General features: G+C 54.0%; 1 long non-coding RNA gene across 1 annotated transcript in view; it reads left to right on the top strand.

Annotated features, from left to right (window-relative positions):
* Positions 1-19,321, top strand: part of LOC105886410 — a 135,072-nt gene that overhangs the window by 84,948 nt on the left and 30,803 nt on the right. The window contains exon 4 of the long non-coding RNA XR_001161002.2: positions 5,404-5,481. This is a non-coding gene — a long non-coding RNA (uncharacterized LOC105886410). The remainder of the gene's footprint in view (positions 1-5,403; positions 5,482-19,321) is intronic.

The raw sequence follows: 19,321 nt of genomic DNA, 5'->3' as shown, positions 1-19,321 counted from the left end.
AAGCATAAAGGCTTACTAGCTGTTGGCCTTTGACCCTGCCCTTCCTACTCTTTTCCTCTTCTCCCTCCCTCCTCTGGCAGATAGTAGGCACTGTTCTAGATTGTTGAAAGAAAGAAAAGAATGAATGAATGAAATGAACAAACAACTTCTAGAAGTCGATTTATATCCCTCATTTTTAATTGAGGAAACCACATCTCGGAGATGCTAGAAAGAGGGGGAGGGTAGTAATGACTGCCCCTACCCTTTCGTAACTCCCACTCTTTGGGTGCTCCATGGTGCTGGGCGTCTGCTGGCCACAGGCACTCTCAGCACGTGGAGGCATCCCTGAGGGCCCAGCAGCAGGTGCTGACCACGACTCACCATTGAGCAGACTTCCACGGCCTGGCATTCCTGCCTCCCTAGCAGGTCAGCCAGATGCGGCCAGTCTGCCCTTCCCTGGCCACTTGCAAGGATTCCATGCGGGGCAGAGTAAGGCCAGGAAGCCGAGGAGCACATGGCAAGGAACTGCAGCGGAGTACCCAAACAGGCTGGGCTTCCCAGGCCTGGGCAGGCGGCAAGAACAGTTTGTAGCCTCCTCAGAGGAGGTGAAGACAACTGGGATCATTGAACCCAGGGTACACCATCAGGATGTTCTGCAAGTTCAGGGAAGGGAGAGCTCACTTGGGGGCACTCTCAGAGAAGGCAGCTTGGAGGAGATGGTCCTTGGGATATCAAAGGATGGAAAGGACTCCTAAGGGCAGTGACTCAAGCAAACACAGAGACAGCTCTCATTCTGCCAGGCTCTGCTGCATGGCCTCTGGCATTGGCTGGGCAGTTTCATCGTCTGTGAAGTCTTGTCTGGCGACAGGACTGTGCTGAGGATAGAGTGGGGCAGTGAGGGATGCGGGATGGTTTGGGTTGGCTGAGAGGCTTGTTCTGCAAACTCAAGGGCCATGTGTGTGCACATGCGTGCTGTTTACACTTAAGTGTGAGGAGCTGAGCCTAGAATCATGGGCTCACAGATGGCATTGGCATAATAACTCCTGCCCCACCACCCCTCTTAGGGGAGTTCAGCCTCTTCCCTTAGTGATCTGTAGGGAGACTTGTGCTCCAGCCAATGTCTACCTCTTACTCTGGAGCTGCCTGAAGCCTCCCCTAGTGGGTGTGTGCCCTGGGCAGCTGGCCTTGGCCTCCCAGGCCTGGGTCTGGCTCTTCTCCTGTGTCTGGATCCTGCCCCCCACCCTCAGCTTGGTGAGGTCAGAGAACAGGTATTCCAGGAATGCAGGAGGAGGCGGGGCAGCCAGCCTGGTTTGGATAACCATGGGGTAAATATTTGCCTTGCTCCTGGAGCCAGCACTGGCTGGGGGCAGGGGATAGGGGGTTGGGGGGGGTCTCCAAGATGGGGAAAACTCTGTAACCCCAGAGTCTCTTGGCTGCCGGACCAGCCCCTCTTTGGCTCATCTGTAAAATGGGAACAGAGCAGCTCCAGCACTTAAGCGACTCAGTGGTGGGAGCTGGCTCAGGTTGACTCAGCTAAAGAGTAAGACCAGGTGTGGGTGGGCACCTACATGACAACAGTTCTGATCTCTACTTAAGACACTCATGACCTTGAGCAATTGCCCCCTATCTCAGGCTTTAATTGTCATCACAAAGGGAACTCTTACTCCTTGGTACCTGTATCTTCACACCCCCTATCTCATTAAGTCATAACAGCCTCTAGGGACACAGAGGCACATGTGAGTTCAGCAGCAGGTGTAAGGATCTGAGACCTGGTGCTCTGGTGGGCCCCTGCCTACCACTCCACTCTGGGGCATCTGGCCCCCTCTCCAGTGGTTTATGGGGAGGTCTGTGTGCTTGAGCTAACCCTAGAGCAGTGGTTTTCAACCTGTGGGTCACGACCCCTTTGGGGGCCTCCTGCATATCAGATATTAACATTATGATTCGTAACAGTAGCAAAATTAGTTATGAAGTAGCAAGGAAAATAATTTTATGGTTGGGGGTCACCACAACATGAGGAACTATATTAAAGGATCGTGGCATTAGGAAGGTTGAGAACCACTGCTCTAGAGGCTGTCCTGGTGGGGGAGCAGTGGAGAATAATCAGTCCTTGTATCAAAGGTGGATGAGGGCTCAGAGAGGCTGAGTGACTTGTTCAAGGTCACCAGCAATAAATGGCAAAGCAGGGATTCAAACCCAGCTCTACCAACCTTTGCCCTCTGACCTCACCACTGAGTCCAAGGCCAGGACTTCCATCCAGAATGTGGACTCTCAACCTTTGGCAGCTGTAGAGAACAGCTGGTCACTTAGCGTCAGGCCTCAAGCCACAGGCACAGAGCCCTCTCAACACCCCAAGTCCTGGACACCCTTTGTCTCAGGCACTTCTGCCCTCTAGGAATCCTGGATGAAGCCTACACCTCTCTGGACCACAGATCACTTTGGCCAGGTGTCTCTACCCAAGCCCGGACCCACATCCTTCTCAGCATTCTTAGAGGAGGCAGGGATGGGAAGGCAGGTGTGTTTGGGGGTTCTCCCTGCCCCTATGTGACCTCTGCCTTGTGGGTCTCCAGCTATAACACCTTCAGCAACTCCATTCTACCTTGAAGCCTCAGTGTTATATTCTGCAAAGTGTGCATTGATGCTGGAGTGAAGGGTGTTCCATTCTGCCATTTCTACACTGCCCTTCACAGCCTCAAAGTTGGAAGCTGCCCTGCATTCAGGGTCTCACACACCCACAGGAGTGAGAGTCCTGAGCTGAGGGTGCCCAGGAGAGCCCTGTGGCATGGAAGTATCTGTCCCAAGGGAAGATGTGGTGGGCACCCACTATCCACAGCCCACCACTGACCCTGAGGCTCAGATGACACCTCTTCCATGGTACTAAGGGCCTTTTAAGAAGAGAACAGCTCTCTCTAGGCCCTCATTGTTTGTCCTTGTGGTCCAGCTGGGTTGGGAGCAGTGGGGCGGGGCTGTACCTGGTCTCCCCACCTCCCCTCTCCCTCATCTCACCAGAAGGCCAAGCCCACACAAGCTGCCAGAGCATTAGTGACTGGACACCCAGCAGGGCCTCTGTGTCCACAGCCCTGCCGAGGCCCCTGGTTCTTGAGCCTCCCTTGGCTAGTGTGAGGGGGCCATGGAGGCAAGAGAGCCTGGGTGCCTGGCCCTGGCTCCCCCTGCAGATAGCCACTCAACCTAGTTGCCTTCTTCTGAGATCTTTACTAGTTGTGTGACCTCAGGAAGTTCTAGAGCGTCTCTGGGCCTTGGGTGGGGATTAGGGATCTGATTTCTACCTCACAGGATTTCACTGACTGTTAAAGGAAATATCTCAGGCATAATCCACAATATGGATTCAATAAAGGCAGGCCTCCTGCTCCCTGTCTTTTCCGCTGTAGGTTCATGGTCCCCATACTAGGACCAGTATTCAAATGCTAGCATCCACATGCACCCTTATTTATTGCTTTGTGACTTTGGACAGATCCCTTCTTCTCTCTGCCCCCAGACCCCTAGGGGCAGGCAGGGGTGGGTGGGCAGGGGTGTGTCTGTCACCATGAGCTGCAGAACCTCCAAGAGATGGGGGCAGGGTGGACATCATGTCTTGGGGCCTAGACAATCCTCTCTGAGTGAGCGACAGCTTTCCAGCTCTGGCTTCTGTCTCAGCTGCCAAAATAATTATTTTGTCTCTGTCAGCGGCTCTGCTGGCCCGCTTGCCTTTGGGAAAGGCCTGGTTATGGGTGTAGGAGGCTGATTCCAGTTCTGCCCCAACCACTGACTTGCTACCTGACCCTGGGATAAGAGCAGATGCTTCCCTCTCTGGGCCTTAGTTTTCTCCTCTGTGAAATGGAAAAGTTAGGGTCACCCAAAATCTGTTGGTATTCCTAAGATGAGCACAGTTTGGGGGCTGCCAGAGTCAAAGGGTCAGGATACGGAAGCTATATGCTTTCCCTGTGGCTGGGATGGGGACACTGGACCTGGCTTTGGGAGCTTGAAGATTAGTGACCCAGGGCTCCAGGGGCCCTGCTCTGGCCCCCGCAAGGCCATTCCTGCCTCAGCTGACATGCACAGAAAGCTACTGGTACTTTTGGCCCTTGGATACCCTTTACCCTTTACCTTTACAGTTCATATCTCTGTGGGAGGTGCCCCCACTCGTTATTCCTATATCCCCTCCCACAGTTGAGAAAACTGAAATAGAGAGAAGAAATGTGTCTTAAGCCACACACTTGCTAAGAGATTGCTATTACTGAACGCATTTCCTTTCCACTTCTCAAACACCAGGCTTTGGTGCGTCTTATTAAAGCCCTGGGTGCCCACTCCTCCCTGGAAGCCCCTGCCTGCTGCACTGTGAAAGGGACACTGCCTCTCCTGTTGTTGGCCATGGGCCTCCTAAGAGGCTCCTGGCCCTGCAGTCAGGTTTCCTGTTTTTTTACAGGAGGCCACTGCCGCAGGCACAGAGAGCTACCCTCCTAGCCGGCACTTCAGAGAAGGCTGCCAGCCAGGCCTCTGGTTCTGATCCTCCTGGATTCCCACAGAGGTCTGTGGGCAGTGGGGGACATGTTGGGGGTCCCCTGAGGAGATGGGCCTGTAAGGATGAGCGTGTGCCCCACGCCCAGGGTGGGGACGGGCCCTGCACTCTTCCTGCTGCTCTCCTGCCTGCTACTGTCCTTTCCACATCCTTCTCCCTCAGCAGCTGTGGGTTTTTTTCAAACTAGAACTAGGGTTGTGTCCCTCTGCTGCCCAGACCCTGCTGTGCCACATGTGCCACCTCCCCTTTCATTCACTGCACCTGCCACACCACCCACTCCGCAGTCCTCTGCTGGGCCAGGCTTTCCTCCCTACCTTGAGTCGTCACATATGCCATTCCCTCTGTCTGAATGTTGCTCCCTGTGTCTTCCCTGCCTCCCTCTGTTTCATCCTTCAACTCCATTTCTCCAAAGAGGCCACCTTAGACCTTGGGCTGCTGCTGTGTAGCTCCTGCATGCGTTCTTTCTGGCAAGCACCACTTTAACCACTGTCATAGCCCTGTGTGCCTGTTAAATGTTTGTTGAATGAATGAGTGAATGCCAAGTGCTTTTGTCACCAGAGGTGGGGGGGAGTGACATTGCGATCCCATCTTGACCTGAGGAAACAAACCCAGAGAGGCTAGGAGCACATTCACATCACATAGCTGGTGACTGGCAGACATAGCGGGGGGTGAGAGGCCTTTTACATCTGGGCACCCCATTGTGCCCCTTCAGACTCTCATCTGTTTATGGGATGGTGCAGTGGAGCTCATTGTAGACTCTCAATACAGGTGTCAGGTGGTCAGACTCTCATCTCTTTATGGGATGGTGCAGTGGGGCTCGTTGTAGACTCTCAATACAGGTGTCAGGTGGTGGTGGTGGCATGACCAGTGCTGGAGTGGACCCACTGACTGTCCCCTTCTCTTTGCAACAGGATGGAGCTAGAGTGAGGTGGAGGGGCCGCCAGCTGCTGACCAGCGTGTGAGACACTGGTGGCTCTCGGATCACTAAGGTGGGTGTGCAGTTCAGTTGGTGGGCGGTGGTTGGGTTGGATGTGTGGGGGATGGGTGGGAGTGTCCTATCTGGAGGCCAGGTGCCGGCCCTAGCACACTATGCCCTTGACTCAGGCTTTAGTCCTCATGGGTGGGTGTGGGTTCAGGTCACCTGTGCTGGGAATTCATAGTGCCCCAGATGGGCCCTCCCTATCCCTGGTCTTCCTCTAGAGTAGCTGCCAGGGTGTGGGGGTATGCCCAGAGAAAGGACAGGTCTGGCTCCCCAGCCTTGGCCCCACCGCCCTCCCCAGTCCCTCTGGACCCCATGGGGCATGGGCAGCCAAACCGGAGGAGGTCTGAGTGACAGAGGCACATTGGATGGAGTGGGTACACCGTTGCCCACCCCCACAAACATGCTGGACACATTCTGGGCTCTGGGTCAGACAACCCGAGTTTAGTCCTCACTTTGGCACTTGTCTACTATGACCATGTGCAGTTGCGCTGTGCCTCAGTTTATCCATCTGTCATGGGTAGGAAGGCAGCACCTGCCCTGCCATTTCAGTGAAGGGACTGCACTCCTGGCACACAGTAATCCCTCAGGATATGTCTTCTGTTTTCCCCAAGTGTGCCAACACCCTCCCTTCTCCCCACTTACCTCGGTTTCCATCATCCCCTTCCCCCTGAAGACCTACCCATGCCAGGATGGACATAAATGGGTCACCTAGCCTGAGAAAGAGGTTGGGCCTCTCAGGCAGCTCCTGAGAGCGGCTGAAGCCAGTAGGTCCTGAGGCGGAGCCTCCTGGGTGAGGCCTCTGACTTGCACACCAGTGTGCTCATCTCGGGTTGCATTTCAGGGTTGATCACACTTGGCCCTGGGCCCGAGGGCGACCCATCTAATCCCTGTTTACTACACAGCTCAGCCCAGAGATGAGAGGCCTTCACAAAAATGCTTACTTGGGCCAGGGGCCCTGTGGTGGTGGGACCAGCCCTGGAAGGGAGAAGGGGTCTTCACCCTGGCATCCCCTGCTGCCTTCGGCTTCTCTCTTGGAGCTCCAGCTCTCCTATGACCCGGGATAGGGCCCAGGCGGCCTTAGTCGGGGCTCCACCTCCCTTCCTGCTGCGGGGAATCCTGGCTTCTGCTCATCAGCTGCATGACCTAGGGCCGGTCCCTTCCCTTCTGTGAGAATCAGTTTTCTCATTTGAAAATGAGGATGATTATACCACCAACATTGCTGACAGGGCTGTTAAGAGGATGCTTAAAAGCTGCGAATATTTTTAAATGTTACAGCTTTGTGAGCGGCTGTGTGTGCCAGGCACTACGCTCCTTAAATACATATTTCTCCCCCACAGGAGTCCCATGAGGAGATTTGTTTAATGCCTCGTTCTCCAGAAGCTCAGCATGGTTAAGAAACCCATAGGGCCATAAGTGGTAGTGTGGGGATTTGAACTGAGGTGCTCTGGAATTGTACAGGGCGCAGACACCTTTAAGACCAGGGTGGGGCCACCGTAGCTGCTCATAGATACCCCCATTTCTGCCTTGAGCAGTTTCTTGTCCTGTCTTCTGAAACTTGCTGCCCTCAGGAGCAAGAAGGTGGCCCCCCAGGCTGTGGCCTGCCCCTCAGCAGCATGATAAGGCTCGGGGAACCCACTGCTAATTGTCAGGTAACCTTTGAAATTCTCCTTCACGGTGGGTTCTCTTTTCGGATGTATTTCAAGGTAATTCATTCCCTTTCCAGAAATTGCCAGTGGCAGAGCATTAGGCAGCTGGTAATTAATCATAAGAGTGGCTTCCAGTTTATTCTTTAAAAAAAAAAAATGAGGAACAGAAAGCCTTAGTGGAAAAAGAAAAGAAATGAAAACCACTCCAAGGCGAGGGTGGTAATCAATACCTTGGTGTCCTAGAAACTGTCTGGGGGTGGGGATGGTGGACGTGCGGCCTTCTTCTTTCTTCCCAAGGCTGGCAGACTCTCAGTGCCTGCAGTGGCAGCAGGAGGCTGTACTCTCCTGGCACAGCCTCACTAGCTCCCTGTGTGACACTGAAAAGTTGCTGCCACTCTGGCCTCAGCTTTGCCACCTGTACAATGGGTGAAGGGCAGGTGCCCGATTAGAAACAGATATTAAAGGAATACTTGTTCATTATCACATTTAGTGCCTGCACATGGTAGTTGCCCCACAGATATTTTATTAATTGAGTGAGTGAGGGACTGCATGCTCATCTTGGGTTCTAGTTAGCTGTCATCAGTGAAGGAGGTGGGCCTGGCTATAGGATGTTGTTTTTCTAGCTCAGTTATAAATTAGAGTGACAGTTGGGATGATACCCAGTGGCCTCTGGCCAGGAGAGCTTGGACTGCCTCAGTGGCAACCATCCTGTCTCCTTGAAATCCTCAAGTTCAACTTTCCAAGAGTCTGGGCTCCCTGGAGATGTTTTTTCAAAGCTGCCTCCCAGACAGGTAGTGAGTTCTTCCTCCCTAAAACATATGCAAGCTGGGGTTGGGGCTTTAGGGAGCACTTGGACAGTAGTCTAGGGGCTTAGAGGAAGATTGTCATGCAGGACCCCAGTGCTTCAGTGCCTGCTGCCCGGATCACCCTGCTACATGGGTATCAGGGCATTGAGCAAGGTTGACAGTGAGATCTGAGCTCCTTACACCAGGGTAGGTCTGGGGCTGAGACTAGGGTGGTGCAGGCTGTGTGGGTTGGGTAGGGGGACGTATGAGCATAGAGGCCCCCTATCTGGAAGTTGGGAGGCTACAGTCCTAGTCCTGATCTGCTGGTCTATCTGGTATAACATTGGTACCAGTTCCCATCCCCTTCCTGGGATTTGGGCCAGGGTCTTTCAGGAGAGGGCGGCAGATGGCCTTCCTTTCCCATATAGCCCCCTCTCCTGCCCAGTGACTCAGATGGAAGCTGGATTTCTCTCTAGGAGCTTCTCTTTCCATGGCCTTACTATAGGGCCAGTGTTCCCTGGCCAGAGGCCCCCAGGTCCCCGGCTTCAATGGTAGCCTGGGGAGGCTGTGAGCTTCTATTAGGAGGGAGGGAGGGAAGAATGATGGGCAGCTGTGTGTGAGTGTGCTTGTTCTGGCTGGGTGTGAGGCTGTGTGAATATGTATGAGCGTGCAAGGGAAGGGGAGGATCCCCCACCCCCATGTATGTCAAGACTCTCCCATGTGTGCACCGGAGGATCCCCCACCCCCATGTATGTCAAGACTTTCCCATGTGTGCACCTAGGTCAGCACTCAAACTGGCTTGGGAGACCCTGCTGACCATGGCAGAGCTGACTGAGGGAGAGCATAGGTTGTGGAAGTGGGTTCCTGAGGGACCCCAGAGAGCCAGGCCCCACTTCTGCCACTGGAGGCCCTAACATCTTCCCATGGCCAGGGGGCGACTTGACTCTGGAGGCCGTGCATCTCGCTTCAGACTCACATACCTAAGTTTCCGGCCTGAAGGCTCTGGGTGGCCCCAGTTGGTGGGCCAGTCTGCTAGAAGAGTCCTCTGAGCAGCCAAGTCCAACTTGGCACTAATCTTTTCTTTACTGCTTCTTGCCTTGGCCTCCAAGCTCCAGCCCGGCTCTGTGTGAGTCTGGGCTCTCTGGGCAGGGGAGGAGGGCAGTGGCTCTCTCCCTCCACATGTCTCCATCTCTCTGCCTCTCCTCGTGACTTTCTTTGTCCGTGTCTCTCTGCTCTTTCCTGCCCAGCTCCTCTCTTTGCACACCTCCCAGCTGCCTCCTCTGCAAAGCAGTCTCCCTCTCCCTACAGTGTCTCCCTGAGCCCTGGGACCTCCTCACTGCCATCTTCTTGCCCCTCAGAGTGCTCCTTGCCAGGTATCTCCATAGCATGTCTGTGCTGTGTCATCTCCAGGGCTCCCAGTACTGAGACTTCCCGAGCTCCCCACTTGCCAGCTTTACCTTATTTATGCAGCTCTGGCCAATACACCGTTCCTTTCTGCCCTGAGCTTTGGAGGGTCCGGGGCAGCACCCCGCACTCTCAGACACTTGGAGGCTGTACTCCATGTGTGGCCAGGTGGTGGGGGCAGGCACTCTCCCCTCCCTGTGGCCCTGCCATGCCAACCACCTCTTGGCTCCATGAGGATAGACCGAGAGCCCCCCACTTTGGCTACCCTCTGCCATCCTGGGCACAAGGGCCCCTGAGGCAGGCAAATGAGAGTGGGCCAGTACCCACCAACAGGGGTGGTTGGAAACCTGGCATTTCCTTCCAGCATTAATGAAATTCCTGCTATAATTAGAAGTGAGGTGTGTGGGGGCTGGCTGCCTGGCAGGAGCGTTTGTATGCTCATGAATAAGTAAATTGTCCTCTCCAGAGCAGGGAGGGCTGGATGGTGGGCTCCTGGAGAGGTGTGGGCCTGGAGAGTCTCAGTGGCCTGTGAGGTGGGCCCGAGGCCCTGCCCCTCACCTGGACATGCTCAGGGAGCTCCCTCAGTCCCAGCCCTGGTCAGCCAGTCTTCCTGGAAGTGCCCGCTGTGGGCCCAGCCGGCTCAGCCTGGCATCTGAAGCCACCGCCATCTGGCCCCAACCTCTTTTCACAGCCACATCACTCTCTGGCCTCTGCCAGTGCCCTGGGCTGCAGCTACACCATGTCACCCCCGCCCTGGGTCTTTAGTACCTTCCTCTCTGCACCACAGCCCCGCGGCTCCTCCTGCCTGGCACCTCCCAGTGGCTGCTGGCTTGATCCTTCCAAAAGCCTCCTCAAGCCTGTGTCATGGCCTCTGCTTCCCCAAGGCCTGAGCACCTCCCTGAACACCTCTCCTGAACAGTAGACCCTTCTCATGATACCCTTTGTGCCCTTGAATGCACGTGTCATACTACCCGCCAGCTCCTGTTCAGTTTTTATTGATTACATATTGGGATGGTTATATAATAGATATACAGAGCAGAAATTTTACATTGTTTTTTCATATGAAGTCTTTGGAGTCTGGTGTGTGTGGGTCGCGCCTCTGCTGTTCAGCAGCCACCTGGCTTCTAGCTGGCATTTACACAGTGCAGCTTTAGAGAGTCCAATTTCCTCACTTTGCAGGTGAGAGTGTGCTGACCACATGCTGTGATCATGGCTAGGTGACTGAACCCTGCTATGAATAGAGGGAAGACAGAGGAAGGACAATGGGAAGGGCTCTGTGCTCTCCCCACCACCCCCAGTGGGTTTCCGTGCTCTGGGCTGCCCTCCACCTAATCCCCATACAGCCATGGACCCAGGCAGCTACCACAGGCTGTGCCATGAATGGGCCAGTCTTGCTTCTCGTCCCAACGGCCTAGACCCAGCTTCCAAGAGGGAGACACCCTAGCCCCTCCCAGGAAAGGACACTCCTGCCTTTCACCCCCTACCACATGGACCAGGACAGTCTGCATTGCACAAGTGCCTGAAGGACATGTCCTGGTCTGTCAGGGCGTGGAAGATGCCTGCAGCAGAGATAGTTCCAAGGGCCAAGGAGGAAGAAGGCAGTTGCCCGCCCAGAGCCTGGTCCTGCACCTGCAGGTTGGAGGGGTTCTCCCGAGGTGGGGTGTTTCTCCAGAGCCACGCTGGCAGCAGAACAGCCCGCAGAGCCCACCACTCCCCAGAGCCGATTTTCCTTAGTTACTCCCTCCCTCTCCAGCTGCATGTTCCGCTGACAGTCAGCCTCTCTTGTTTGCCTCTGCTCAAACAGCATGATGGAAAGTCACAGAAGGTTCAGGTGCTGGGCTTGTCTCCCTCCACGTGTCCCTGACTACTGGGATGACTGCCCAGGGAAGACCTTTTTCCAAGGGACCTGCCTCCTCCTACCAGCGGGGCCTGCAGAGCCTGAGAGTACTGAACCCAAAGTCCCCCTCACTTTCCTCAGCCCCGCAGGGTGCACTATCCCCTCCTTTAGCCACATGCACCCTGTGGGCTTTCCTTGCCCCTGCTCCCCCATTGGACCACAAGCTCCCAGAAGGCTCAGGGAGGCTCTGATCTCCATCCCAGCATAGTTGCTGGCACTCCTGTGCTGAGGGGCAGCAGGAAGCTGCAGGCACCCACCCTCCATGCCCTTAGCTTTGTGCCATAGCTGGCAATAATATTTTGTTGAGAATTCCAGTGTGTCTGTGCTTGGTGGGCTGTGTTAAGAAGGATCCCGAGGCTGTGTGTAGGTTCTCTGAGAAATATTTCTGCACTGGGCAGCATGCATTTGCTCTCTTGCTCTCAGGCCCACATGGCAGGGTTTCTCAGTTCTGGGCTGTGCAGGAGGAAGGAAGAGACAAGGACCTCGGTGTGGTCCCCACAGGTGTCCATCTGCCCTGACTACTAGGCAGGCTGAGCTCCAGAGAACCTTCCAGAGCCCCAGGGGAGCTGACTGGTTAATGGAGAGTGGGAATCTGTGGTCTCTGAGCTTTTGGAAGCCTTCCCCTCACATCTGTCTTTTCCATTAAGTGCTTCTCACCCTTCCTCGGTTCCGGCTTGGGAAGCAGCACATCTTGCCTCACAGCTGTTTGGGACCTTCCACTGCTTCTCTCAAGTATCTTTAGGGGCCTCTTTTGGAGCCCCTGGGAGCATCTCTGCTTCATAACCGCCGTGGAATAGTCCCGTGGCACCATGTCCATCTGGCCCACACTCTGGTCGGTAGGACAGCCTAGCATGAGACAGCCCTCTCTGGGCAGTCCCATCCTGACCCAGGCATCCCGTCACCATCCCCACCCCAACCTGAGTGCCCTCTCAGTTTGGGGTTCCTAGCTGCCTTCTGCCCAGCAGGTCTAGGGTGGCCAAGTGTTGAGCCAGGAGAACTTTGATGCACTAGAACCTGTAAATAAGCTGGGACATTTTTCTCTGGCTATAGAAGAAACACAACAAACATCCTTGCATCCTGCAGCCAGATTAGCTTGTCCCCAGCCCCAGCCCCAGCTCCAGGAGGGCTGGTAAAGATCCCCTCAAGCCTGTCAGCTGCTCTTCCCAGCAGCTGCTTGAACACCTCCGTTGCTGGAGAACTCATCCCACACAGTTCTGCTTCTGTAAATTCGGCGTGATAAAGGACACCATGTGGCATGTGGTCAGAGTGGACTTTCGGGACGGACAGGTCCGGGTTCAGATCCTTACTCTGCCACCTCTCAGCCAGGTGAGTCTGCAGAGACTACTCTGACTCCCTTCTGTTTCCTCCTGTGAAGTGGGGAGATGAAATGCAGTGATAGCTGCCCAGTGCCAGCTCTTTCTGTGAACATTATTAGACCATGCCCTTGGGGAGATGCCTCAGGCAGGAATTTAAGGTTAAGGTAGGCATTTGTTAGCTCTGGTGTTCAGACACTTCCCTCCCCAGAGATACAGCCACCCCCAGGTTCTCTCTGGAGCTTTTGAGTGAGAATTTCCAGGCTGACACCTGAAGGTCAAGACACAGAGCTTCCAAGCACACACAGACCACTTGGGGTACCTGTCTAAATGCAGATTCTCAGGCCCCTTTCTTGGAGTCTGATTCTGTGGATCTGGAATAGGGCCCAGGCCTTAGAATTTTTAACAGATGGTCCCAAATAACACCTGTGATTGGGTCAGTCTAGGACACACACGGGGAGCTGGCCTAGAGGCAAAGTGCTAGGTGGTGTCTGGCACTGCTTGGGCCTGTGCCTCTCAGTGGCTCAAGTTTTCACAGTAATAAACCAATAGTTTATTTATTTATTTTTTAATTGAGGCAGAGTCTCACTTTGTCACCCTCCATAGAGTGCTATGGCATCACAGCTCACAGCAACCTCAAAGTCTTGGGTCCAAGCAATTCTCTTGCCTCAGCCTCCCAAGTAACTGGGACTATAGGCACCCACCACAATGCCCAGCTATTTTTTGGTTGCAGTTGTCATTGTATAACGGGCCCAGGTCAGGCTTGGTGTATTTGGCTGGCACCTGACTCTCTGAGCTACAGGCACCGAGCCTAAACCAGCGGTTTAGGTGATCTGTCAGGGTTCTTCTGGCTCTTAAAACCCAATAGTGATCAGAGGGACACTGACCAATGTCAGCCCCTCTCTTGGGCTCCCTAAGGCACATCTCTGGTTTCCTGCTCATTCCCTATGGCCACAGAGCATTCACTCAGCAGCCTCCTGCCTGACCCACAGCCCCAGGAACAGAGAAGGTGTTCCCCGGGCATGATGTCCCATTTAGTGCCCATTCTCCTGTGCCCTCTAGGAGTCCCTGACTCAGCAGGATCTGTGAGTCCCCTCAGATCCAAGATCTTTTCTGCAAGCAAAGGTGGACCACTAACCCGGAGCTAGTGAGGATGGCCAGGGGGTGGCATCGGGGTCATCTGGCTCCTGAGAGGTCCGAGCCTATTATTTAGGAGGCATAGAAGCCTGCAGGTCAGAACTGAAGGGCAGCCTTGCCCAGTCTTTCTCATTTCAGATGGGACAACAGAGGCCCAAGGTGAAATATGCCTTGTCAAGTCCCAGGGAGATGGTGGGCAGCATTGTAAGCACCTCATGGCTCACAATCAGGTCTCCGGGCTACCCTGTATTGCCCACCATGCCTCTTCCTGGGAAGTCCATCTGGGATGGGCAGCTCTGCCATGCTCTTTAGACCCTGGGAAAAGACAGAGCCATCTGAGGACAGATCCCAGGGGCCATCTGCTCCTGAACACTGGTCCCTTCTTTGACCTGAACTATCAGCTTAAATGAACAGCCCCCTCCTGGCCACAGAGTTCTCTGGCTCCAGTCAGGGCAGCCCTCATGGAAGGTTTCCAGGAATATCCATGCACAGGGCAGTGAGCTCCAGAAATGAAAAGGCTCTCACACTCCCTCACTCCCTCCCATTTTCCACTCACTAGTACTCAGGGGAGTTAATAAGCAGAGGTGAAAAAGCTTGCCCTGTCCTAATGAGACCTCATTTGAGGCAACTGGGCCCTGGCAAGTGACAGAGAAGGAATTATTCACTGCTGGGGCCTTCACCCCCAACCTAGGATGATGTCAGAGCCTGAGGCTCAGGATCTAGGCTATGCTGTCCCTCAGATGAGGGGCGCTTTTCTGACCACTGGTATCCTGCTAGCACAGCCAGCCTGTGGTGGAGGGCCAGGGGCCCCAGCTGGGTCCTCAGTTCACACCTGGTGTCTGGTACAGAGCCCACATCTGGGCCTGCACAAGTCAGTCCCTCCCTGCACTCTCCAACTGTAGTTAGTAAGGCGGCGTATTTAATAGAAACCTACTGGTTATGTTGGTTTGTGCACAACTCTTGGGCAGAGACACGGAAGCAGGAGACCTAGGCCAGCCCTCAGGAACCTCACAATCTAGGTCACAGTATAGACCACATGTAGGAACAGATATGCGTATGTGTCCAAGGGGCCAGGGATACATTGAGACCATAAGAGGAATTCTTGGGCAATGAGAGCTTATGGAAAGCTTCCTGGAGGAGGCGGATTGGAGTAGATTGATGCTCAAAGCATTTCAGGGGTTTCAGGTGGGGGTGGGTAAGTGATGGTGTTTGTTCCAGAGCCTTGGTGGGCACAACCTGGCCCTCTCTTGGGACAGGATGTGACAGGGAGGCCCACTGCACAGAGTGAGGATGGAGTTGTGCTCTTGAGGCAGCCATGGGATCAGGCGTGGTAGGGGGCTGTTAGCACAGAGAAGCTGCTCTTTAAGCACTGTAGAAATGAACAACATGCAGTAGGCACTCAATAAGCGCAGACTAAATGAAGAGTAGACAGCATGCACTCAAGGACTCAAGTAAGTGTCTACAGACCAACTGATTCCCAGATTAGGAAGTAATAAGGACAAGGATATGGGGGATGAGGCCTTGAGGGTAAGGGCTGAGCCATGGGCGGGCTGCCTAGCCTAATTCATCAGGACCCAGGATAGCTGGTGCCTGCCAGGGCAGCCTCTCAATCCTTGCACTGTGCTCCTAGAGACAAGGTGTGGCATCTGACCGAGCAGCATCACTGAGGTTGAAGACGCCCAGGGCCCAGCTGTAGAGTGGTAGGAGCCTCGCTGGGACACGTTTTTACCCAGCATCCCACGCGTGCCCTAGATATACCCATCTATCTAGAGCCTCTCAGATAGGAGGAAAATGACCACCCATCACAAGACTGTCACTGAAGGGTAGAGAACTAAAGGCCAGCCACAGGGCCCTTAAATAGTAAAGCTTAGGATAACGATAGTAGTAACAGCCAAGTCCCCAGCAGTGCTTTATCTCTTTCAGTCCCAACAACACCCTGTGACTTGGGGACTAGTATTATCTCCATTTTGTGGATGAGGCAACTGAGGCACAGGGAAGGTAGGAAAGCATCTGGAGTCTCCGTGTGGCGGAACCAGGACAGGAGTGCGTGTCCTCTTACTGTGAATTCCACCCTGTTCTAAGGGGCATCCGATGCCATACTCCCTGCCAATATACAGAACCTGAGGGCCACAGCAGCATCCTTTGACACAAAGGAGAAGGAGGACATACGCTCTCCAAAAAATCATTTTAAGTCTTCTGTGATCGATCTTTACAAAGGTCCTTCCGGTACCTTCCAGCTCCATGGGAAAGATGAATGCCCAGTGGCTAGAGAATGGGTCCTTCCTCTGAATTAGTCTTTTGTAAGGGAAGTAAATTATCTACCATCCTTTGGTGCCCGGAAGTTTGATAATTCAGGTGTTCAAATGGTAATGACTACGGGGTCAGCCAGAGGAGGAGGCAGTGAGTCAGATGTGGGATTCAACAAGAATTAAAGGTGCTTAATCTCAGGCCAATACAACTTTTCCAACCCTGCTGGTTCTGCACTAAGAAAGAGCTGACCCTAGACACCAGGCTCCGTCACCTGTGGCTGAGGCAGGGCTGCCTGCTGTCTAGGCCATGAGAGGCTATTTGACATCATCAGGGAAGGCTCTGGGATGAGGAGCTTCCTAGGAGCTGGCAGCAGCGGAGAGCCCTGAGGGCAGACTGGACCACAGGAACAAAGGGCAGCCTGGTATCCCAGTTGCAACCAAAAACCTATTGCTTTTTTAGTGGGTGAAAGCTGGTCCCCTGGAGAGTAATAAGGAAAAATATAAGACAACACCTTGATCAGCAAATAGAGAGTAAGTGACTTGCCCAAGGTTACGCAGCCAGGAATTAAGACCCAGTCCTTGCTATTAATGACTGTTATCCTGCCGTGTGTGTGTGTGTGTGTGTGTGTGTGTGTGTGTGTGTGTGAGAGTATGCGTTGTGCATTGGGGAAGTCTTAATGGTAGTCATGTTAATTAGCATTTGCCCTAATTATCTAATTTATTCTTCATAGAAACCTGTTTAAAGAAATGAGTAAACTAAGGATAAGAGAAGTTAAGTAACATGCTCGTGGCCACACAGCCACTAGAAGGTGGAGCTAGAATTTGAACTCGGCTCCATCTAACTTTCAAGCCTAAACCCTCAGCCAAACGCGAGGCACAGAACGCACACAAGGCTTTACCTGGTAGGCATGCTATCATTTTATCTGCAACAGGCCTCTGTCTGTAATTGGAGAGTAGGGGCTCCTGCCTGGGTGCTGGGACTGCTGAAGTGGCCGGCACAGGCTGCTCCCACTAGCTGTGGGTCAGGCCTGCCCATGTAAACTTGGAGCACTCCTCAGCATCAACTGGGACAGTTCTCTCAGGCAGAGTGGGTTAGCTTTGGGGATGCTGGGGGTGCACCATTCCTATGGGGAGAAGTAGGGAAGGGCCATTACAACCAGGACAGAATTAGTGAGGGAAGACAAAGGCACACCCATCTCTGAGTGCCCAGTTGTTGAGAAGTGGCATATGATGAGGCCCCACCCATGGGTCCCTTTGATGGGCACTGGGGAGCTGGTGAAGGTTTCCACTGTAGAAGGATACCGTGTCAACTATCGCTGAGCTTTCCTGGGAACCTAGTGTATCAGAGCACAGAGACTGAATGTGCTCAGAATAGTGGCTCTGCTCCCCTGGGTGCGGGCAGGGAAGGGATGTTCATGATGGGAGATCCCCTTTGTAGTTGAGAGGTCTCTTTTGCAAGTCTAGCCTTTAAAACCCAAGCCCAGTTAATGCAGGGCTTAGAAGAGTTCAAGGTGCTAATTCAGAAATGCAGGTGGCTGGGCAGGAGGAGCGTACAGAAAGCATTTAGCACACTCAGGAGGCTGACTAAATGTAAGATTTAGGAGACATGGGATGTTAGTGTATGGAGTATCTGGGGATCCAACAATCCCATCCCTCCTGGATGGGGAAACTGGGGTCCAGCAATGCAAAGGGACTGTCTGAAGAAGCCCAAGGTCACTACAGAGGAATATGCCACTACTTGAGCTCTTGACTGCTCTCCTTGGGAGTTTTCTGCCTCTCACTATGTGTCTGACCTCCCTCAGGCTTCTTCCCTGAGCATGCACCAAGGCCAAGGGTCGGAGCCAGGCAGGAGAGAGGAGGGTCTGTGTGTGTGATCCAGGGCTTTCTACCAGGACTTGCAGGTACAGAGCAAGGGCGTCCTCACAGCAGACAGTGGACCTCTGGGACTCAGCAACTATCTATCTTGTTCCCAGATGTTAGCATTGTGCCACCCAGATGGGGCAGGGGCCACTTATGGCAACAAGTCTTACTCTAACTCACGGCCCTGAAGAACCCCCGAGAAGCCTGCCAGGGTGTGGAGTGCAGTGCACCCTTGCCTGGCTCTTCCTGGCCGATTGCCTGCCTGCCTGCCTCTCTCCTGCGCCTCCTGTGTGTGGCTGCATTCCTTCACTCCCCAGGCCTCCTCACTCTCCTGTTTTGTCTGTCTCCCTTCACATCTCTCTCACTTGTGTTAGTCCGCCCTTTGCAGCTGTGCTGGACAACCCCAGGGGGCGTCCTTCCCTGAGGTGGTTTCCATACTGTCCTGGCTCATGCTTCTCTCTGAGTACTCCTCCACTCTCAGCCCTATTTCTCTTGCTCTTTTTTCGGTCTCCCACCTTTCTTTTCTGGTTATGTTGTGTGCATGAGTGCACACCTGGATGTGTGTGTTCCTCCTCCTGTTCTCCACCCCCTTACACACACAGTCACACCTGGGGTGGGCCCAGGTTCCTCCCCACTCCTGAGGGGCACGCCTTGCTCCCCGCAGGTGGCTGGCAGGAAGGCAGCCTTGAGTCACTCTGGAGCATCCTCCTTACAGTCGGCCCAGTAAGAGGCTACAGAGGCTCCGTGTTCCTGCCTGCAGTGTACCCTCCTGGCCTCCCCCATAGGACTCCTGGTTGCTGGTGTGAGTCTGGCCATCATTCAGCCTGGAAAATGATTCCTGTTTGGGAGCAGGAATGCCCTAGATGGAAACAGAAAGGGGAGAGTTTGTGGAAAAAACAAACAAGCAAGGAATTATGATCCCTGAAAATGTGCCCGTTGTTTAGTGCTGGAGCTCGGGGAGTCCCAGAAAGTGAGAAACGGGGCTGAGGGAGGGCTCTGTGCAGACAGGGCCGGGGCTAGAGGACCCCATGGCAGGATGGGAGTGGCAGCTGCACCAATTTCACTAGCCCTGGGGTCTCGAGGGACAGGGATGTGTCTCTTCTCTCCCTGGGAAATGTCACCACTATATGGCAAGAGGGGAGAGCTCACAGGCCCCTACAAACCCCTAAACCTGCCACACCAACATAGCTCCTCGCCCAGCCACCATCCCTGTCGTTCAGCAGATGTTCGTTTAGTCCCAACAGTGTGCCGGTGCTGTTTTGAGTGTTTAGGATACCTCTGAGGGGTCCCTGTCATCATAGAGCTCTGAAGCCTTCCTGACACTCCAGCCACTTCCCATCCCTGATTATGCAGCTGAAACTCTGAGGATCAGGGAGTCAGGGAGTAAGCTCACCATCCTCCCAGTCCCAGGGCATGGCCGCTTGCCCGTCAGTGTAGGCCAAGGCATTCTGTGCACGCTGGCTGCATGAACACCCTGCTCCGAGCATTGCTCAGTTTACCAGAAATCTTCCAGAAGCACCTAATGATGGGAGGGCTGGCAGGTACGCAGCAGAGCT

Source organism: Otolemur garnettii, unplaced genomic scaffold (genome assembly GCF_000181295.1).
Source record: "Otolemur garnettii isolate 467f Iridium unplaced genomic scaffold, OtoGar3 scaffold00008, whole genome shotgun sequence".
NCBI classification, from domain to species: Eukaryota; Metazoa; Chordata; class Mammalia; order Primates; family Galagidae; genus Otolemur; species Otolemur garnettii.
This window is presented reverse-complemented; position numbering and strand designations above follow the sequence as displayed.